General features: G+C 36.2%; 28 non-coding genes across 28 annotated transcripts; all 28 read right to left on the bottom strand.

Annotated features, from left to right (window-relative positions):
• Positions 1 to 772: 772 nt before the first annotated feature.
• Positions 773 to 845, bottom strand: TRNAK-UUU (transfer RNA lysine (anticodon UUU)). The gene has a single exon. It is a non-coding gene; the product is annotated as a tRNA-Lys (tRNA).
• A 459-nt stretch (positions 846 to 1,304) lies between these two features.
• TRNAR-UCU (transfer RNA arginine (anticodon UCU)) lies at positions 1,305 to 1,395 on the bottom strand. Its single transcript is given in 2 exon segments — positions 1,305 to 1,340; positions 1,359 to 1,395. It is a non-coding gene; the product is annotated as a tRNA-Arg (tRNA).
• Positions 1,396 to 1,736: 341 nt separating this feature from the next.
• TRNAK-UUU (transfer RNA lysine (anticodon UUU)) lies at positions 1,737 to 1,809 on the bottom strand. The gene has a single exon. It is a non-coding gene; the product is annotated as a tRNA-Lys (tRNA).
• Positions 1,810 to 2,673: 864 nt separating this feature from the next.
• On the bottom strand, positions 2,674 to 2,746 carry TRNAK-UUU (transfer RNA lysine (anticodon UUU)). Its single transcript has one exon. It is a non-coding gene; the product is annotated as a tRNA-Lys (tRNA).
• A 459-nt stretch (positions 2,747 to 3,205) lies between these two features.
• Positions 3,206 to 3,296, bottom strand: TRNAR-UCU (transfer RNA arginine (anticodon UCU)). The gene is given in 2 exon segments: positions 3,206 to 3,241; positions 3,260 to 3,296. It is a non-coding gene; the product is annotated as a tRNA-Arg (tRNA).
• A 341-nt stretch (positions 3,297 to 3,637) lies between these two features.
• TRNAK-UUU (transfer RNA lysine (anticodon UUU)) lies at positions 3,638 to 3,710 on the bottom strand. The gene has a single exon. It is a non-coding gene; the product is annotated as a tRNA-Lys (tRNA).
• An 864-nt stretch (positions 3,711 to 4,574) lies between these two features.
• On the bottom strand, positions 4,575 to 4,647 carry TRNAK-UUU (transfer RNA lysine (anticodon UUU)). Its single transcript has one exon. It is a non-coding gene; the product is annotated as a tRNA-Lys (tRNA).
• Positions 4,648 to 5,106: 459 nt separating this feature from the next.
• Positions 5,107 to 5,197, bottom strand: TRNAR-UCU (transfer RNA arginine (anticodon UCU)). Its single transcript is given in 2 exon segments — positions 5,107 to 5,142; positions 5,161 to 5,197. It is a non-coding gene; the product is annotated as a tRNA-Arg (tRNA).
• An 873-nt stretch (positions 5,198 to 6,070) lies between these two features.
• TRNAR-UCU (transfer RNA arginine (anticodon UCU)) lies at positions 6,071 to 6,161 on the bottom strand. Its single transcript is given in 2 exon segments — positions 6,071 to 6,106; positions 6,125 to 6,161. It is a non-coding gene; the product is annotated as a tRNA-Arg (tRNA).
• Positions 6,162 to 6,502: 341 nt separating this feature from the next.
• On the bottom strand, positions 6,503 to 6,575 carry TRNAK-UUU (transfer RNA lysine (anticodon UUU)). Its single transcript has one exon. It is a non-coding gene; the product is annotated as a tRNA-Lys (tRNA).
• An 864-nt stretch (positions 6,576 to 7,439) lies between these two features.
• On the bottom strand, positions 7,440 to 7,512 carry TRNAK-UUU (transfer RNA lysine (anticodon UUU)). The gene has a single exon. It is a non-coding gene; the product is annotated as a tRNA-Lys (tRNA).
• A 459-nt stretch (positions 7,513 to 7,971) lies between these two features.
• TRNAR-UCU (transfer RNA arginine (anticodon UCU)) lies at positions 7,972 to 8,062 on the bottom strand. Its single transcript is given in 2 exon segments — positions 7,972 to 8,007; positions 8,026 to 8,062. It is a non-coding gene; the product is annotated as a tRNA-Arg (tRNA).
• Positions 8,063 to 8,403: 341 nt separating this feature from the next.
• On the bottom strand, positions 8,404 to 8,476 carry TRNAK-UUU (transfer RNA lysine (anticodon UUU)). The gene has a single exon. It is a non-coding gene; the product is annotated as a tRNA-Lys (tRNA).
• Positions 8,477 to 9,340: 864 nt separating this feature from the next.
• On the bottom strand, positions 9,341 to 9,413 carry TRNAK-UUU (transfer RNA lysine (anticodon UUU)). The gene has a single exon. It is a non-coding gene; the product is annotated as a tRNA-Lys (tRNA).
• Positions 9,414 to 9,872: 459 nt separating this feature from the next.
• TRNAR-UCU (transfer RNA arginine (anticodon UCU)) lies at positions 9,873 to 9,963 on the bottom strand. Its single transcript is given in 2 exon segments — positions 9,873 to 9,908; positions 9,927 to 9,963. It is a non-coding gene; the product is annotated as a tRNA-Arg (tRNA).
• A 341-nt stretch (positions 9,964 to 10,304) lies between these two features.
• Positions 10,305 to 10,377, bottom strand: TRNAK-UUU (transfer RNA lysine (anticodon UUU)). The gene has a single exon. It is a non-coding gene; the product is annotated as a tRNA-Lys (tRNA).
• Positions 10,378 to 11,773: 1,396 nt separating this feature from the next.
• On the bottom strand, positions 11,774 to 11,864 carry TRNAR-UCU (transfer RNA arginine (anticodon UCU)). The gene is given in 2 exon segments: positions 11,774 to 11,809; positions 11,828 to 11,864. It is a non-coding gene; the product is annotated as a tRNA-Arg (tRNA).
• A 341-nt stretch (positions 11,865 to 12,205) lies between these two features.
• On the bottom strand, positions 12,206 to 12,278 carry TRNAK-UUU (transfer RNA lysine (anticodon UUU)). The gene has a single exon. It is a non-coding gene; the product is annotated as a tRNA-Lys (tRNA).
• Positions 12,279 to 13,142: 864 nt separating this feature from the next.
• TRNAK-UUU (transfer RNA lysine (anticodon UUU)) lies at positions 13,143 to 13,215 on the bottom strand. Its single transcript has one exon. It is a non-coding gene; the product is annotated as a tRNA-Lys (tRNA).
• Positions 13,216 to 13,674: 459 nt separating this feature from the next.
• On the bottom strand, positions 13,675 to 13,765 carry TRNAR-UCU (transfer RNA arginine (anticodon UCU)). The gene is given in 2 exon segments: positions 13,675 to 13,710; positions 13,729 to 13,765. It is a non-coding gene; the product is annotated as a tRNA-Arg (tRNA).
• Positions 13,766 to 14,106: 341 nt separating this feature from the next.
• TRNAK-UUU (transfer RNA lysine (anticodon UUU)) lies at positions 14,107 to 14,179 on the bottom strand. Its single transcript has one exon. It is a non-coding gene; the product is annotated as a tRNA-Lys (tRNA).
• Positions 14,180 to 15,043: 864 nt separating this feature from the next.
• TRNAK-UUU (transfer RNA lysine (anticodon UUU)) lies at positions 15,044 to 15,116 on the bottom strand. Its single transcript has one exon. It is a non-coding gene; the product is annotated as a tRNA-Lys (tRNA).
• Positions 15,117 to 15,575: 459 nt separating this feature from the next.
• On the bottom strand, positions 15,576 to 15,666 carry TRNAR-UCU (transfer RNA arginine (anticodon UCU)). The gene is given in 2 exon segments: positions 15,576 to 15,611; positions 15,630 to 15,666. It is a non-coding gene; the product is annotated as a tRNA-Arg (tRNA).
• A 341-nt stretch (positions 15,667 to 16,007) lies between these two features.
• On the bottom strand, positions 16,008 to 16,080 carry TRNAK-UUU (transfer RNA lysine (anticodon UUU)). The gene has a single exon. It is a non-coding gene; the product is annotated as a tRNA-Lys (tRNA).
• A 1,396-nt stretch (positions 16,081 to 17,476) lies between these two features.
• TRNAR-UCU (transfer RNA arginine (anticodon UCU)) lies at positions 17,477 to 17,567 on the bottom strand. Its single transcript is given in 2 exon segments — positions 17,477 to 17,512; positions 17,531 to 17,567. It is a non-coding gene; the product is annotated as a tRNA-Arg (tRNA).
• Positions 17,568 to 17,909: 342 nt separating this feature from the next.
• On the bottom strand, positions 17,910 to 17,982 carry TRNAK-UUU (transfer RNA lysine (anticodon UUU)). The gene has a single exon. It is a non-coding gene; the product is annotated as a tRNA-Lys (tRNA).
• Positions 17,983 to 19,378: 1,396 nt separating this feature from the next.
• On the bottom strand, positions 19,379 to 19,469 carry TRNAR-UCU (transfer RNA arginine (anticodon UCU)). Its single transcript is given in 2 exon segments — positions 19,379 to 19,414; positions 19,433 to 19,469. It is a non-coding gene; the product is annotated as a tRNA-Arg (tRNA).
• Positions 19,470 to 19,810: 341 nt separating this feature from the next.
• On the bottom strand, positions 19,811 to 19,883 carry TRNAK-UUU (transfer RNA lysine (anticodon UUU)). The gene has a single exon. It is a non-coding gene; the product is annotated as a tRNA-Lys (tRNA).
• Positions 19,884 to 20,068: the final 185 nt, after the last annotated feature.

Genomic DNA, 20,068 nt, shown 5'->3' with positions numbered 1-20,068 from the left:
TCAAATATGTAGAGTTTAATAATTAATTGATATTTCAAGCATTTGAAATTTCAGCAGCACACGTAATCTATTTTAAATCCTGAAATTCGTTCTATCTCATTTTCGGCTGACTTAGAAATCATGTCTCTAAATTGACATTGTGAAATTAGTAAAAGGCCAAATACTATTACTAGGTACTAAATTACATGTCCAGCAGTATAACTGGAAATTTACTCTTGGGCATAGATTATGCAACATTTTCAAAGCAAACAGAGTCTGTTTAAATAGACTTTCTTTCACTGCCGTTTTGGTAAATGTCTCTGGTTATGCAGAAGCAGGCATTGTTTGTTACTGTTTCAATTAGTTATAAGATAAAGGAGGGATAAAACTGACCCAGCTAGTATTCCAACCCAAAGACTTTGAATGCTTTCTCTACATTCGCCTAGAACCCCAAGCCGCTATCCATTGCACCAGAGATCCAACCTGATTCAACAAGGTGAACAGAAATTCTCAAATAAAAAGATGAGCTATCAGCGGTTGACCAACTTTATAAAGTGATTTGGAAACTATAAGCAGGGTTCCATTTTGAACATTGAATTGGGGAAAAGATAATCAACATCTCAAACGACATGATACCGTTGCGGTAAGTCTTCTTAACTCTTGTCAAATGGTACACGACCGATGGGTATTTAATGGCTCCATTAAGAGTAACTTGCAATTACTCTAATGGGACTACTCGTTCATTGGATCCTGAAAAGAGCATGTCATTAGAGTACATTTTCTTTAAACAAACCGCCTGAACAGGGACTTGAACCCTGGACCCTCAGATTAAAAGTCTGATGCTCTACCGACTGAGCTATCCAGGCTCTGATACAGCAAACCTCAAAATCACCTAATCAAAATTTGGCAGTGTCCCAACTAACGCTATGTTTCTTAAGATGGTTACCTGAAGAAGGTACCAAATACACTAGAATATAATAATGAATTGATATTTCAAGCATTTGAAATTTCTTCAGTAAATGTAACCTTATTTTTAGTCCTGAAGTTGCTACTATCTCATTTTTTTGCTGACGTCAAATTCATATGTGTTTATTGACATGGTAAAATTAAGGAAGGGCCCAAAATCTTACTTCCGAGTAAATTATATTTTCATCAGTACAGCTGACAATTTCCTCTTCTGCATAGATTACCCAAATTGAACGGTGTCTCTTTAAAATAGACTTCCTTTTACTGACCTTTTTTAGCAAATGATTTTGGTGAAGCAGAAGCATGCATGCATCGCTTATAACTTCTTTAAATAGTTATGAAATAAACAGGGATAAAACTGACTCTGGTGGGATTCGAACCCACAGCCTTTGAATACCTTCTTGACATTCACCTAGAAGTCCAATGCGCTATCCATTGCGCCACAGAGCCAATCTGCTTGAGTGAGGTGCACAGATATTCAGAAATGAAATAATGAGCTTTGAGCTGTTGATCAACTTTATAAAGTTCATTGGATACTATAACCATGGCTATATTTTGAATATTGAATTGGGTAAAAGTTATTCACCGTGTCAAACTACATGATACAGTTGGTAAGTCTGCATAAAACTTAAGTTTAGTGTATCGTCATCTGATATATGAGACAGATGGGTTTTTCACTTCTCCATGAAAGACGTTTTTTTTTAATTTTGGTAATGGAATATCTTATTCATCATGCAGTGGAACACAAAAAGAATGTACAATCAGAATACTTTTTCTTTAAAGTAGCCGACCGCCTGAACAGGGACTTGAACCCTGGACCCTCAGATTAAAAGTCTGATGCTCTACCGACTGAGCTATCCAGGCTCTGCAACACTGCAACTAAAAATCAGCTAAAAATGATGTGGACGCACACCAACCTACACTTTAATTCTTAATATGGTTACATATATTAGCAATCAAATATGTAGAGTTTAATAATTAATTGATATTTCAAGCATTTGAAATTTCAGCAGCACACGTAATCTATTTTAAATCCTGAAATTCGTTCTATCTCATTTTCGGCTGACTTAGAAATCATGTCTCTAAATTGACATTGTGAAATTAGTAAAAGGCCAAATACTATTACTAGGTACTAAATTACATGTCCAGCAGTATAACTGGAAATTTACTCTTGGGCATAGATTATGCAACATTTTCAAAGCAAACAGTGTCTGTTTAAATAGACTTTCTTTCACTGCCGTTTTGGTAAATGTCTCTGGTTATGCAGAAGCAGGCATTGTTTGTTACTGTTTCAATTAGTTATAAGATAAAGGAGGGATAAAACTGACCCAGCTAGTATTCCAACCCAAAGACTTTGAATGCTTTCTCTACATTCGCCTAGAACCCCAAGCCGCTATCCATTGCACCAGAGATCCAACCTGATTCAACAAGGTGAACAGAAATTCTCAAATAAAAAGATGAGCTATCAGCGGTTGACCAACTTTATAAAGTGATTTGGAAACTATAAGCAGGGTTCCATTTTGAACATTGAATTGGGGAAAAGATAATCAACATCTCAAACGACATGATACCGTTGCGGTAAGTCTTCTTAACTCTTGTCAAATGGTACACGACCGATGGGTATTTAATGGCTCCATTAAGAGTAACTTGCAATTACTCTAATGGGACTACTCGTTCATTGGATCCTGAAAAGAGCATGTCATTAGAGTACATTTTCTTTAAACAAACCGCCTGAACAGGGACTTGAACCCTGGACCCTCAGATTAAAAGTCTGATGCTCTACCGACTGAGCTATCCAGGCTCTGATACAGCAAACCTCAAAATCACCTAATCAAAATTTGGCAGTGTCCCAACTAACGCTATGTTTCTTAAGATGGTTACCTGAAGAAGGTACCAAACACACTAGAATATAATAATGAATTGATATTTCAAGCATTTGAAATTTCTTCAGTAAATGTAACCTTATTTTTAGTCCTGAAGTTGCTACTATCTCATTTTTTTGCTGACGTCAAATTCATATGTGTTTATTGACATGGTAAAATTAAGGAAGGGCCCAAAATCTTACTTCCGAGTAAATTATATTTTCATCAGTACAGCTGACAATTTCCTCTTCTGCATAGATTACCCAAATTGAACGGTGTCTCTTTAAAATAGACTTCCTTTTACTGACCTTTTTTAGCAAATGATTTTGGTGAAGCAGAAGCATGCATGCATCGCTTATAACTTCTTTAAATAGTTATGAAATAAACAGGGATAAAACTGACTCTGGTGGGATTCGAACCCACAGCCTTTGAATACCTTCTTGACATTCACCTAGAAGTCCAATGCGCTATCCATTGCGCCACAGAGCCAATCTGCTTGAATGAGGTGCACAGATATTCAGAAATGAAATAATGAGCTTTGAGCTGTTGATCAACTTTATAAAGTTCATTGGATACTATAACCATGGCTATATCTTGAATATTGAATTGGGTAAAAGTTATTCACCGTGTCAAACTACATGATACAGTTGGTAAGTCTGCATACAACTTAAGTTTAGTGTATCGTCATCTGATATATGAGACAGATGGGTTTTTCACTTCTCCATGAAAGACGTTTTTTTTTAATTTTGGTAATGGAATATCTTATTCATCATGCAGTGGAACACAAAAAGAATGTACAATCAGAATACTTTTTCTTTAAAGTAGCCGACCGCCTGAACAGGGACTTGAACCCTGGACCCTCAGATTAAAAGTCTGATGCTCTACCGACTGAGCTATCCAGGCTCTGCAACACTGCAACTAAAAATCAGCTAAAAATGATGTGGACGCACACCAACCTACACTTTAATTCTTAATATGGTTACATATATTAGCAATCAAATATGTAGAGTTTAATAATTAATTGATATTTCAAGCATTTGAAATTTCAGCAGCACACGTAATCTATTTTAAATCCTGAAATTCGTTCTATCTCATTTTCGGCTGACTTAGAAATCATGTCTCTAAATTGACATTGTGAAATTAGTAAAAGGCCAAATACTATTACTAGGTACTAAATTACATGTCCAGCAGTATAACTGGAAATTTACTCTTGGGCATAGATTATGCAACATTTTCAAAGCAAACAGTGTCTGTTTAAATAGACTTTCTTTCACTTCCGTTTTGGTAAATGTCTCTGGTTATGCAGAAGCAGGCATTGTTTGTTACTGTTTCAATTAGTTATAAGATAAAGGAGGGATAAAACTGACCCAGCTAGTATTCCAACCCAAAGACTTTGAATGCTTTCTCTACATTCGCCTAGAACCCCAAGCCGCTATCCATTGCACCAGAGATCCAACCTGATTCAACAAGGTGAACAGAAATTCTCAAATAAAAAGATGAGCTATCAGCGGTTGACCAACTTTATAAAGTGATTTGGAAACTATAAGCAGGGTTCCATTTTGAACATTGAATTGGGGAAAAGATAATCAACATCTCAAACGACATGATACCGTTGCGGTAAGTCTTCTTAACTCTTGTCAAATGGTACACGACCGATGGGTATTTAATGGCTCCATTAAGAGTAACTTGCAATTACTCTAATGGGACTACTCGTTCATTGGATCCTGAAAAGAGCATGTCATTAGAGTACATTTTCTTTAAACAAACCGCCTGAACAGGGACTTGAACCCTGGACCCTCAGATTAAAAGTCTGATGCTCTACCGACTGAGCTATCCAGGCTCTGATACAGCAAACCTCAAAATCACCTAATCAAAATTTGGCAGTGTCCCAACTAACGCTATGTTTCTTAAGATGGTTACCTGAAGAAGGTACCAAACACACTAGAATATAATAATGAATTGATATTTCAAGCATTTGAAATTTCTTCAGTAAATGTAACCTTATTTTTAGTCCTGAAGTTGCTACTATCTCATTTTTTTGCTGACGTCAAATTCATATGTGTTTATTGACATGGTAAAATTAAGGAAGGGCCCAAAATCTTACTTCCGAGTAAATTATATTTTCATCAGTACAGCTGACAATTTCCTCTTCTGCATAGATTACCCAAATTGAACGGTGTCTCTTTAAAATAGACTTCCTTTTACTGACCTTTTTTAGCAAATGATTTTGGTGAAGCAGAAGCATGCATGCATCGCTTATAACTTCTTTAAATAGTTATGAAATACACAGGGATAAAACTGACTCTGGTGGGATTCGAACCCACAGCCTTTGAATACCTTCTTGACATTCACCTAGAAGACCAATGCGCTATCCATTGCGCCACAGAGCCAATCTGCTTGAGTGAGGTGCACAGATATTCAGAAATGAAATAATGAGCTTTGAGCTGTTGATCAACTTTATAAAGTTCATTGGATACTATAACCATGGCTATATTTTGAATATTGAATTGGGTAAAAGTTATTCACCGTGTCAAACTACATGATACAGTTGGTAAGTCTGCATACAACTTAAGTTTAGTGTATCATCATCTGATATATGAGACAGATGGGTTTTTCACTTCTCCATGAAAGACATTTTTTTTTAATTTTGGTAATGGAATATCTTATTCATCATGCAGTGGAACACAAAAAGAATGTACAATCAGAATATTTTTTCTTTAAAGTAGCCTACCGCCTGAACGGGGACTTGAACCCTGGACCCTCAGATTAAAAGTCTGATGCTCTACCGACTGAGCTATCCAGACTCTGATACAGCAAACCTCAAAATCACCTAATCAAAATTTGGCAGTGTCCCAACTAACGCTATGTTTCTTAAGATGGTTACCTGAAGAAGGTACCAAATACACTAGAATATAATAATGAATTGATATTTCAAGCATTTGAAATTTCTTCAGTAAATGTAACCTTATTTTTAGTCCTGAAGTTGCTACTATCTCATTTTTTTGCTGACGTCAAATTCATATGTGTTTATTGACATGGTAAAATTAAGGAAGGGCCCAAAATCTTACTTCCGAGTAAATTATATTTTCATCAGTACAGCTGACAATTTCCTCTTCTGCATAGATTACCCAAATTGAACGGTGTCTCTTTAAAATAGACTTCCTTTTACTGACCTTTTTTAGCAAATGATTTTGGTGAAGCAGAAGCATGCATGCATCGCTTATAACTTCTTTAAATAGTTATGAAATAAACAGGGATAAAACTGACTCTGGTGGGATTCGAACCCACAGCCTTTGAATACCTTCTTGACATTCACCTAGAAGTCCAATGCGCTATCCATTGCGCCACAGAGCCAATCTGCTTGAGTGAGGTGCACAGATATTCAGAAATGAAATAATGAGCTTTGAGCTGTTGATCAACTTTATAAAGTTCATTGGATACTATAACCATGGCTATATTTTGAATATTGAATTGGGTAAAAGTTATTCACCGTGTCAAACTACATGATACAGTTGGTAAGTCTGCATAAAACTTAAGTTTAGTGTATCGTCATCTGATATATGAGACAGATGGGTTTTTCACTTCTCCATGAAAGACGTTTTTTTTTAATTTTGGTAATGGAATATCTTATTCATCATGCAGTGGAACACAAAAAGAATGTACAATCAGAATACTTTTTCTTTAAAGTAGCCGACCGCCTGAACAGGGACTTGAACCCTGGACCCTCAGATTAAAAGTCTGATGCTCTACCGACTGAGCTATCCAGGCTCTGCAACACTGCAACTAAAAATCAGCTAAAAATGATGTGGACGCACACCAACCTACACTTTAATTCTTAATATGGTTACATATATTAGCAATCAAATATGTAGAGTTTAATAATTAATTGATATTTCAAGCATTTGAAATTTCAGCAGCACACGTAATCTATTTTAAATCCTGAAATTCGTTCTATCTCATTTTCGGCTGACTTAGAAATCATGTCTCTAAATTGACATTGTGAAATTAGTAAAAGGCCAAACACTATTACTAGGTACTAAATTACATGTCCAGCAGTATAACTGGAAATTTACTCTTGGGCATAGATTATGCAACATTTTCAAAGCAAACAGTGTCTGTTTAAATAGACTTTCTTTCACTGCCGTTTTGGTAAATGTCTCTGGTTATGCAGAAGCAGGCATTGTTTGTTACTGTTTCAATTAGTTATAAGATAAAGGAGGGATAAAACTGACCCAGCTAGTATTCCAACCCAAAGACTTTGAATGCTTTCTCTACATTCGCCTAGAACCCCAAGCCGCTATCCATTGCACCAGAGATCCAACCTGATTCAACAAGGTGAACAGAAATTCTCAAATAAAAAGATGAGCTATCAGCGGTTGACCAACTTTATAAAGTGATTTGGAAACTATAAGCAGGGTTCCATTTTGAACATTGAATTGGGGAAAAGATAATCAACATCTCAAACGACATGATACCGTTGCGGTAAGTCTTCTTAACTCTTGTCAAATGGTACACGACCGATGGGTATTTAATGGCTCCATTAAGAGTAACTTGCAATTACTCTAATGGGACTACTCGTTCATTGGATCCTGAAAAGAGCATGTCATTAGAGTACATTTTCTTTAAACAAACCGCCTGAACAGGGACTTGAACCCTGGACCCTCAGATTAAAAGTCTGATGCTCTACCGACTGAGCTATCCAGGCTCTGATACAGCAAACCTCAAAATCACCTAATCAAAATTTGGCAGTGTCCCAACTAACGCTATGTTTCTTAAGATGGTTACCTGAAGAAGGTACCAAACACACTAGAATATAATAATGAATTGATATTTCAAGCATTTGAAATTTCTTCAGTAAATGTAACCTTATTTTTAGTCCTGAAGTTGCTACTATCTCATTTTTTTGCTGACGTCAAATTCATATGTGTTTATTGACATGGTAAAATTAAGGAAGGGCCCAAAATCTTACTTCCGAGTAAATTATATTTTCATCAGTACAGCTGACAATTTCCTCTTCTGCATAGATTACCCAAATTGAACGGTGTCTCTTTAAAATAGACTTCCTTTTACTGACCTTTTTTAGCAAATGATTTTGGTGAAGCAGAAGCATGCATGCATCGCTTATAACTTCTTTAAATAGTTATGAAATAAACAGGGATAAAACTGACTCTGGTGGGATTCGAACCCACAGCCTTTGAATACCTTCTTGACATTCACCTAGAAGTCCAATGCGCTATCCATTGCGCCACAGAGCCGATCTGCTTGAGTGAGGTGCACAGATATTCAGAAATGAAATAATGAGCTTTGAGCTGTTGATCAACTTTATAAAGTTCATTGGATACTATAACCATGGCTATATTTTGAATATTGAATTGGGTAAAAGTTATTCACCGTGTCAAACTACATGATACAGTTGGTAAGTCTGCATAAAACTTAAGTTTAGTGTATCGTCATCTGATATATGAGACAGATGGGTTTTTCACTTCTCCATGAAAGACGTTTTTTTTTAATTTTGGTAATGGAATATCTTATTCATCATGCAGTGGAACACAAAAAGAATGTACAATCAGAATACTTTTTCTTTAAAGTAGCCGACCGCCTGAACAGGGACTTGAACCCTGGACCCTCAGATTAAAAGTCTGATGCTCTACCGACTGAGCTATCCAGGCTCTGCAACACTGCAACTAAAAATCAGCTAAAAATGATGTGGACGCACACCAACCTACACTTTAATTCTTAATATGGTTACATATATTAGCAATCAAATATGTAGAGTTTAATAATTAATTGATATTTCAAGCATTTGAAATTTCAGCAGCACACGTAATCTATTTTAAATCCTGAAATTCGTTCTATCTCATTTTCGGCTGACTTAGAAATCATGTCTCTAAATTGACATTGTGAAATTAGTAAAAGGCCAAATACTATTACTAGGTACTAAATTACATGTCCAGCAGTATAACTGGAAATTTACTCTTGGGCATAGATTATGCAACATTTTCAAAGCAAACAGTGTCTGTTTAAATAGACTTTCTTTCACTGCCGTTTTGGTAAATGTCTCTGGTTATGCAGAAGCAGGCATTGTTTGTTACTGTTTCAATTAGTTATAAGATAAAGGAGGGATAAAACTGACCCAGCTAGTATTCCAACCCAAAGACTTTGAATGCTTTCTCTACATTCGCCTAGAACCCCAAGCCGCTATCCATTGCACCAGAGATCCAACCTGATTCAACAAGGTGAACAGAAATTCTCAAATAAAAAGATGAGCTATCAGCGGTTGACCAACTTTATAAAGTGATTTGGAAACTATAAGCAGGGTTCCATTTTGAACATTGAATTGGGGAAAAGATAATCAACATCTCAAACGACATGATACCGTTGCGGTAAGTCTTCTTAACTCTTGTCAAATGGTACACGACCGATGGGTATTTAATGGCTCCATTAAGAGTAACTTGCAATTACTCTAATGGGACTACTCGTTCATTGGATCCTGAAAAGAGCATGTCATTAGAGTACATTTTCTTTAAACAAACCGCCTGAACAGGGACTTGAACCCTGGACCCTCAGATTAAAAGTCTGATGCTCTACCGACTGAGCTATCCAGGCTCTGATACAGCAAACCTCAAAATCACCTAATCAAAATTTGGCAGTGTCCCAACTAACGCTATGTTTCTTAAGATGGTTACCTGAAGAAGGTACCAAACACACTAGAATATAATAATGAATTGATATTTCAAGCATTTGAAATTTCTTCAGTAAATGTAACCTTATTTTTAGTCCTGAAGTTGCTACTATCTCATTTTTTTGCTGACGTCAAATTCATATGTGTTTATTGACATGGTAAAATTAAGGAAGGGCCCAAAATCTTACTTCCGAGTAAATTATATTTTCATCAGTACAGCTGACAATTTCCTCTTCTGCATAGATTACCCAAATTGAACGGTGTCTCTTTAAAATAGACTTCCTTTTACTGACCTTTTTTAGCAAATGATTTTGGTGAAGCAGAAGCATGCATGCATCGCTTATAACTTCTTTAAATAGTTATGAAATAAACAGGGATAAAACTGACTCTGGTGGGATTCGAACCCACAGCCTTTGAATACCTTCTTGACATTCACCTAGAAGTCCAATGCGCTATCCATTGCGCCACAGAGCCAATCTGCTTGAGTGAGGTGCACAGATATTCAGAAATGAAATAATGAGCTTTGAGCTGTTGATCAACTTTATAAAGTTCATTGGATACTATAACCATGGCTATATTTTGAATATTGAATTGGGTAAAAGTTATTCACCGTGTCAAACTACATGATACAGTTGGTAAGTCTGCATAAAACTTAAGTTTAGTGTATCGTCATCTGATATATGAGACAGATGGGTTTTTCACTTCTCCATGAAAGACGTTTTTTTTTAATTTTGGTAATGGAATATCTTATTCATCATGCAGTGGAACACAAAAAGAATGTACAATCAGAATACTTTTTCTTTAAAGTAGCCGACCGCCTGAACAGGGACTTGAACCCTGGACCCTCAGATTAAAAGTCTGATGCTCTACCGACTGAGCTATCCAGGCTCTGCAACACTGCAACTAAAAATCAGCTAAAAATGATGTGGACGCACACCAACCTACACTTTAATTCTTAATATGGTTACATATATTAGCAATCAAATATGTAGAGTTTAATAATTAATTGATATTTCAAGCATTTGAAATTTCAGCAGCACACGTAATCTATTTTAAATCCTGAAATTCGTTCTATCTCATTTTCGGCTGACTTAGAAATCATGTCTCTAAATTGACATTGTGAAATTAGTAAAAGGCCAAATACTATTACTAGGTACTAAATTACATGTCCAGCAGTATAACTGGAAATTTACTCTTGGGCATAGATTATGCAACATTTTCAAAGCAAACAGTGTCTGTTTAAATAGACTTTCTTTCACTGCCGTTTTGGTAAATGTCTCTGGTTATGCAGAAGCAGGCATTGTTTGTTACTGTTTCAATTAGTTATAAGATAAAGGAGGGATAAAACTGACCCAGCTAGTATTCCAACCCAAAGACTTTGAATGCTTTCTCTACATTCGCCTAGAACCCCAAGCCGCTATCCATTGCACCAGAGATCCAACCTGATTCAACAAGGTGAACAGAAATTCTCAAATAAAAAGATGAGCTATCAGCGGTTGACCAACTTTATAAAGTGATTTGGAAACTATAAGCAGGGTTCCATTTTGAACATTGAATTGGGGAAAAGATAATCAACATCTCAAACGACATGATACCGTTGCGGTAAGTCTTCTTAACTCTTGTCAAATGGTACACGACCGATGGGTATTTAATGGCTCCATTAAGAGTAACTTGCAATTACTCTAATGGGACTACTCGTTCATTGGATCCTGAAAAGAGCATGTCATTAGAGTACATTTTCTTTAAACAAACCGCCTGAACAGGGACTTGAACCCTGGACCCTCAGATTAAAAGTCTGATGCTCTACCGACTGAGCTATCCAGGTTCTGATACAGCAAACCTCAAAATCACCTAATCAAAATTTGGCAGTGTCCCAACTAACGCTATGTTTCTTAAGATGGTTACCTGAAGAAGGTACCAAACACACTAGAATATAATAATGAATTGATATTTCAAGCATTTGAAATTTCTTCAGTAAATGTAACCTTATTTTTAGTCCTGAAGTTGCTACTATCTCATTTTTTTGCTGACGTCAAATTCATATGTGTTTATTGACATGGTAAAATTAAGGAAGGGCCCAAAATCTTACTTCCGAGTAAATTATATTTTCATCAGTACAGCTGACAATTTCCTCTTCTGCATAGATTACCCAAATTGAACGGTGTCTCTTTAAAATAGACTTCCTTTTACTGACCTTTTTTAGCAAATGATTTTGGTGAAGCAGAAGCATGCATGCATCGCTTATAACTTCTTTAAATAGTTATGAAATAAACAGGGATAAAACTGACTCTGGTGGGATTCGAACCCACAGCCTTTGAATACCTTCTTGACATTCACCTAGAAGTCCAATGCGCTATCCATTGCGCCACAGAGCCAATCTGCTTGAATGAGGTGCACAGATATTCAGAAATGAAATAATGAGCTTTGAGCTGTTGATCAACTTTATAAAGTTCATTGGATACTATAACCATGGCTATATCTTGAATATTGAATTGGGTAAAAGTTATTCACCGTGTCAAACTACATGATACAGTTGGTAAGTCTGCATACAACTTAAGTTTAGTGTATCGTCATCTGATATATGAGACAGATGGGTTTTTCACTTCTCCATGAAAGACGTTTTTTTTTAATTTTGGTAATGGAATATCTTATTCATCATGCAGTGGAACACAAAAAGAATGTACAATCAGAATACTTTTTCTTTAAAGTAGCCGACCGCCTGAACAGGGACTTGAACCCTGGACCCTCAGATTAAAAGTCTGATGCTCTACCGACTGAGCTATCCAGGCTCTGCAACACTGCAACTAAAAATCAGCTAAAAATGATGTGGACGCACACCAACCTACACTTTAATTCTTAATATGGTTACATATATTAGCAATCAAATATGTAGAGTTTAATAATTAATTGATATTTCAAGCATTTGAAATTTCAGCAGCACACGTAATCTATTTTAAATCCTGAAATTCGTTCTATCTCATTTTCGGCTGACTTAGAAATCATGTCTCTAAATTGACATTGTGAAATTAGTAAAAGGCCAAATACTATTACTAGGTACTAAATTACATGTCCAGCAGTATAACTGGAAATTTACTCTTGGGCATAGATTATGCAACATTTTCAAAGCAAACAGTGTCTGTTTAAATAGACTTTCTTTCACTGCCGTTTTGGTAAATGTCTCTGGTTATGCAGAAGCAGGCATTGTTTGTTACTGTTTCAATTAGTTATAAGATAAAGGAGGGATAAAACTGACCCAGCTAGTATTCCAACCCAAAGACTTTGAATGCTTTCTCTACATTCGCCTAGAACCCCAAGCCGCTATCCATTGCACCAGAGATCCAACCTGATTCAACAAGGTGAACAGAAATTCTCAAATAAAAAGATGAGCTATCAGCGGTTGACCAACTTTATAAAGTGATTTGGAAACTATAAGCAGGGTTCCATTTTGAACATTGAATTGGGGAAAAGATAATCAACGTCTCAAACGACATGATACCGTTGCGGTAAGTCTTCTTAACTCTTGTCAAATGGTACACGACCGATGGGTATTTAATGGCTCCATTAAGAGTAACTTGCAATTACTCTAATGGGACTACTCGTTCATTGGATCCTGAAAAGAGCATGTCATTAGAGTACATTTTCTTTAAACAAAACGCCTGAACAGGGACTTGAACCCTGGACCCTCAGATTAAAAGTCTGATGCTCTACCGACTGAGCTATCCAGGCTCTGATACAGCAAACCTCAAAATCACCTAATCAAAATTTGGCAGTGTCCCAACTAACGCTATGTTTCTTAAGATGGTTACCTGAAGAAGGTACCAAACACACTAGAATATAATAATGAATTGATATTTCAAGCATTTGAAATTTCTTCAGTAAATGTAACCTTATTTTTAGTCCTGAAGTTGCTACTATCTCATTTTTTTGCTGACGTCAAATTCATATGTGTTTATTGACATGGTAAAATTAAGGAAGGGCCCAAAATCTTACTTCCGAGTAAATTATATTTTCATCAGTACAGCTGACAATTTCCTCTTCTGCATAGATTACCCAAATTGAACGGTGTCTCTTTAAAATAGACTTCCTTTTACTGACCTTTTTTAGCAAATGATTTTGGTGAAGCAGAAGCATGCATGCATCGCTTATAACTTCTTTAAATAGTTATGAAATAAACAGGGATAAAACTGACTCTGGTGGGATTCGAACCCACAGCCTTTGAATACCTTCTTGACATTCACCTAGAAGTCCAATGCGCTATCCATTGCGCCACAGAGCCAATCTGCTTGAATGAGGTGCACAGATATTCAGAAATGAAATAATGAGCTTTGAGCTGTTGATCAACTTTATAAAGTTCATTGGATACTATAACCATGGCTATATCTTGAATATTGAATTGGGTAAAAGTTATTCACCGTGTCAAACTACATGATACAGTTGGTAAGTCTGCATACAACTTAAGTTTAGTGTATCGTCATCTGATATATGAGACAGATGGGTTTTTCACTTCTCCATGAAAGACGTTTTTTTTTAATTTTGGTAATGGAATATCTTATTCATCATGCAGTGGAACACAAAAAGAATGTACAATCAGAATACTTTTTCTTTAAAGTAGCCGACCGCCTGAACAGGGACTTGAACCCTGGACCCTCAGATTAAAAGTCTGATGCTCTACCGACTGAGCTATCCAGGCTCTGCAACACTGCAACTAAAAATCAGCTAAAAATGATGTGGACGCACACCAACCTACACTTTAATTCTTAATATGGTTACATATATTAGCAATCAAATATGTAGAGTTTAATAATTAATTGATATTTCAAGCATTTGAAATTTCAGCAGCACACGTAATCTATTTTAAATCCTGAAATTCGTTCTATCTCATTTTCGGCTGACTTAGAAATCATGTCTCTAAATTGACATTGTGAAATTAGTAAAAGGCCAAATACTATTACTAGGTACTAAATTACATGTCCAGCAGTATAACTGGAAATTTACTCTTGGGCATAGATTATGCAACATTTTCAAAGCAAACAGTGTCTGTTTAAATAGACTTTCTTTCACTGCCGTTTTGGTAAATGTCTCTGGTTATGCAGAAGCAGGCATTGTTTGTTACTGTTTCAATTAGTTATAAGATAAAGGAGGGATAAAACTGACCCAGCTAGTATTCCAACCCAAAGACTTTGAATGCTTTCTCTACATTCGCCTAGAACCCCAAGCCGCTATCCATTGCACCAGAGATCCAACCTGATTCAACAAGGTGAACAGAAATTCTCAAATAAAAAGATGAGCTATCAGCGGTTGACCAACTTTATAAAGTGATTTGGAAACTATAAGCAGGGTTCCATTTTGAACATTGAATTGGGGAAAAGATAATCAACATCTCAAACGACATGATACCGTTGCGGTAAGTCTTCTTAACTCTTGTCAAATGGTACACGACCGATGGGTATTTAATGGCTCCATTAAGAGTAACTTGCAATTACTCTAATGGGACTACTCGTTCATTGGATCCTGAAAAGAGCATGTCATTAGAGTACATTTTCTTTAAACAAACCGCCTGAACAGGGACTTGAACCCTGGACCCTCAGATTAAAAGTCTGATGCTCTACCGACTGAGCTATCCAGGCTCTGATACAGCAAACCTCAAAATCACCTAATCAAAATTTGGCAGTGTCCCAACTAACGCTATGTTTCTTAAGATGGTTACCTGAAGAAGGTACCAAACACACTAGAATATAATAATGAATTGATATTTCAAGCATTTGAAATTTCTTCAGTAAATGTAACCTTATTTTTAGTCCTGAAGTTGCTACTATCTCATTTTTTTGCTGACGTCAAATTCATATGTGTTTATTGACATGGTAAAATTAAGGAAGGGCCCAAAATCTTACTTCCGAGTAAATTATATTTTCATCAGTACAGCTGACAATTTCCTCTTCTGCATAGATTACCCAAATTGAACGGTGTCTCTTTAAAATAGACTTCCTTTTACTGACCTTTTTTAGCAAATGATTTTGGTGAAGCAGAAGCATGCATGCATCGCTTATAACTTCTTTAAATAGTTATGAAATAAACAGGGATAAAACTGACTCTGGTGGGATTCGAACCCACAGCCTTTGAATACCTTCTTGACATTCACCTAGAAGTCCAATGCGCTATCCATTGCGCCACAGAGCCAATCTGCTTGAATGAGGTGCACAGATATTCAGAAATGAAATAATGAGCTTTGAGCTGTTGATCAACTTTATAAAGTTCATTGGATACTATAACCATGGCTATATCTTGAATATTGAATTGGGTAAAAGTTATTCACCGTGTCAAACTACATGATACAGTTGGTAAGTCTGCATACAACTTAAGTTTAGTGTATCGTCATCTGATATATGAGACAGATGGGTTTTTCACTTCTCCATGAAAGACGTTTTTTTTTAATTTTGGTAATGGAATATCTTATTCATCATGCAGTGGAACACAAAAAGAATGTACAATCAGAATACTTTTTCTTTAAAGTAGCCGACCGCCTGAACAGGGACTTGAACCCTGGACCCTCAGATTAAAAGTCTGATGCTCTACCGACTGAGCTATCCAGGCTCTGCAACACTGCAACTAAAAATCAGCTAAAAATGATGTGGACGCACACCAACCTACACTTTAATTCTTAATATGGTTACATATATTAGCAATCAAATATGTAGAGTTTAATAATTAATTGATATTTCAAGCATTTGAAATTTCAGCAGCACACGTAATCTATTTTAAATCCTGAAATTCGTTCTATCTCATTTTCGGCTGACTTAGAAATCATGTCTCTAAATTGACATTGTGAAATTAGTAAAAGGCCAAATACTATTACTAGGTACTAAATTACATGTCCAGCAGTATAACTGGAAATTTACTCTTGGGCATAGATTATGCAACATTTTCAAAGCAAACAGTGTCTGTTTAAATAGACTTTCTTTCACTGCCGTTTTGGTAAATGTCTCTGGTTATGCAGAAGCAGGCATTGTTTGTTACTGTTTCAATTAGTTATAAGATAAAGGAGGGATAAAACTGACCCAGCTAGTATTCCAACCCAAAGACTTTGAATGCTTTCTCTACATTCGCCTAGAACCCCAAGCCGCTATCCATTGCACCAGAGATCCAACCTGATTCAACAAGGTGAACAGAAATTCTCAAATAAAAAGATGAGCTATCAGCGGTTGACCAACTTTATAAAGTGATTTGGAAACTATAAGCAGGGTTCCATTTTGAACATTGAATTGGGGAAAAGATAATCAACATCTCAAACGACATGATACCGTTGCGGTAAGTCTTCTTAACTCTTGTCAAATGGTACACGACCGATGGGTATTTAATGGCTCCATTAAGAGTAACTTGCAATTACTCTAATGGGACTACTCGTTCATTGGATCCTGAAAAGAGCATGTCATTAGAGTACATTTTCTTTAAACAAAACGCCTGAACAGGGACTTGAACCCTGGACCCTCAGATTAAAAGTCTGATGCTCTACCGACTGAGCTATCCATGCTCTGATACAGCAAACCTCAAAATCACCTAATCAAAATTTGGCAGTGTCCCAACTAACGCTATGTTTCTTAAGATGGTTACCTGAAGAAGGTACCAAACACACTAGAATATAATAATGAATTGATATTTCAAGCATTTGAAATTTCTTCAGTAAATGTAACCTTATTTTTAGTCCTGAAGTTGCTACTATCTCATTTTTTTGCTGACGTCAAATTCATATGTGTTTATTGACATGGTAAAATTAAGGAAGGGCCCAAAATCTTACTTCCGAGTAAATTATATTTTCATCAGTACAGCTGACAATTTCCTCTTCTGCATAGATTACCCAAATTGAACGGTGTCTCTTTAAAATAGACTTCCTTTTACTGACCTTTTTTAGCAAATGATTTTGGTGAAGCAGAAGCATGCATGCATCGCTTATAACTTCTTTAAATAGTTATGAAATAAACAGGGATAAAACTGACTCTGGTGGGATTCGAACCCACAGCCTTTGAATACCTTCTTGACATTCACCTAGAAGTCCAATGCGCTATCCATTGCGCCACAGAGCCAATCTGCTTGAATGAGGTGCACAGATATTCAGAAATGAAATAATGAGCTTTGAGCTGTTGATCAACTTTATAAAGTTCATTGGATACTATAACCATGGCTATATCTTGAATATTGAATTGGGTAAAAGTTATTCACCGTGTCAAACTACATGATACAGTTGGTAAGTCTGCATACAACTTAAGTTTAGTGTATCGTCATCTGATATATGAGACAGATGGGTTTTTCACTTCTCCATGAAAGACGTTTTTTTTTTTATTTTGGTAATGGAATATCTTATTCATCATGCAGTGGAACACAAAAAGAATGTACAATCAGAATACTTTTTCTTTAAAGTAGCCGACCGCCTGAACAGGGACTTGAACCCTGGACCCTCAGATTAAAAGTCTGATGCTCTACCGACTGAGCTATCCAGGCTCTGCAACACTGCAACTAAAAATCAGCTAAAAATGATGTGGACGCACACCAACCTACACTTTAATTCTTAATATGGTTACATATATTAGCAATCAAATATGTAGAGTTTAATAATTAATTGATATTTCAAGCATTTGAAATTTCAGCAGCACACGTAATCTATTTTAAATCCTGAAATTCGTTCTATCTCATTTTCGGCTGACTTAGAAATCATGTCTCTAAATTGACATTGTGAAATTAGTAAAAGGCCAAATACTATTACTAGGTACTAAATTACATGTCCAGCAGTATAACTGGAAATTTACTCTTGGGCATAGATTATGCAACATTTTCAAAGCAAACAGTGTCTGTTTAAATAGACTTTCTTTCACTGCCGTTTTGGTAAATGTCTCTGGTTATGCAGAAGCAGGCATTGTTTGTTACTGTTTCAATTAGTTATAAGATAAAGGAGGGATAAAACTGACCCAGCTAGTATTCCAACCCAAAGACTTTGAATGCTTTCTCTACATTCGCCTAGAACCCCAAGCCGCTATCCATTGCACCAGAGATCCAACCTGATTCAACAAGGTGAACAGAAATTCTCAAATAAAAAGATGAGCTATCAGCGGTTGACCAACTTTATAAAGTGATTTGGAAACTATAAGCAGGGTTCCATTTTGAACATTGAATTGGGGAAAAGATAATCAACATCTCAAACGACATGATACCGTTGCGGTAAGTCTTCTTAACTCTTGTCAAATGGTACACGACCGATGGGTATTTAATGGCTCCATTAAGAGTAACTTGCAATTACTCTAATGGGACTACTCGTTCATTGGATCCTGAAAAGAGCATGTCATTAGAGTACATTTTCTTTAAACAAACCGCCTGAACAGGGACTTGAACCCTGGACCCTCAGATTAAAAGTTTGATGCTCTACCGACTGAGCTATCCAGGCTCTGATACAGCAAACCTCAAAATCACCTAATCAAAATTTGGCAGTGTCCCAACTAACGCTATGTTTCTTAAGATGGTTACCTGAAGAAGGTACCAAACACACTAGAATATAATAATGAATTGATATTTCAAGCATTTGAAATTTCTTCAGTAAATGTAACCTTATTTTTAGTCCTGAAGTTGCTACTATCTCATTTTTTTGCTGACGTCAAATTCATATGTGTTTATTGACATGGTAAAATTAAGGAAGGGCCCAAAATCTTACTTCCGAGTAAATTATATTTTCATCAGTACAGCTGACAATTTCCTCTTCTGCATAGATTACCCAAATTGAACGGTGTCTCTTTAAAATAGACTTCCTTTTACTGACCTTTTTTAGCAAATGATTTTGGTGAAGCAGAAGCATGCATGCATCGCTTATAACTTCTTTAAATAGTTATGAAATAAACAGGGATAAAACTGACTCTGGTGGGATTCGAACCCACAGCCTTTGAATACCTTCTTGACATTCACCTAGAAGTCCAATGCGCTATCCATTGCGCCACAGAGCCAATCTGCTTGAATGAGGTGCACAGATATTCAGAAATGAAATAATGAGCTTTGAGCTGTTGATCAACTTTATAAAGTTCATTGGATACTATAACCATGGCTATATCTTGAATATTGAATTGGGTAAAAGTTATTCACCGTGTCAAACTACATGATACAGTTGGTAAGTCTGCATACAACTTAAGTTTAGTGTATCGTCATCTGATATATGAGACAGATGGGTTTTTCACTTCTCCATGAAAGACGTTTTTTTTTAATTTTGGTAATGGAATATCTTATTCATCATGCAGTGGAACACAAAAAGAATGTACAATCAGAATACTTTTTCTTTAAAGTAGCCGACCGCCTGAACAGGGACTTGAACCCTGGACCCTCAGATTAAAAGTCTGATGCTCTACCGACTGAGCTATCCAGGCTCTGCAACACTGCAACTAAAAATCAGCTAAAAATGATGTGGACGCACACCAACCTACACTTTAATTCTTAATATGGTTACATATATTAGCAATCAAATATGTAGAGTTTAATAATTAATTGATATTTCAAGCATTTGAAATTTCAGCAGCACACGTAATCTATTTTAAATCCTGAAATTCGTTCT

This window comes from Triturus cristatus, chromosome 4_1, assembly GCF_964204655.1.
Source record: "Triturus cristatus chromosome 4_1, aTriCri1.1, whole genome shotgun sequence".
Taxonomy (NCBI): Eukaryota; Metazoa; Chordata; class Amphibia; order Caudata; family Salamandridae; genus Triturus; species Triturus cristatus.
The sequence above is the reverse complement of the archived record's forward strand: the minus strand, read 5'-3'. Positions and strand labels throughout refer to the sequence as shown.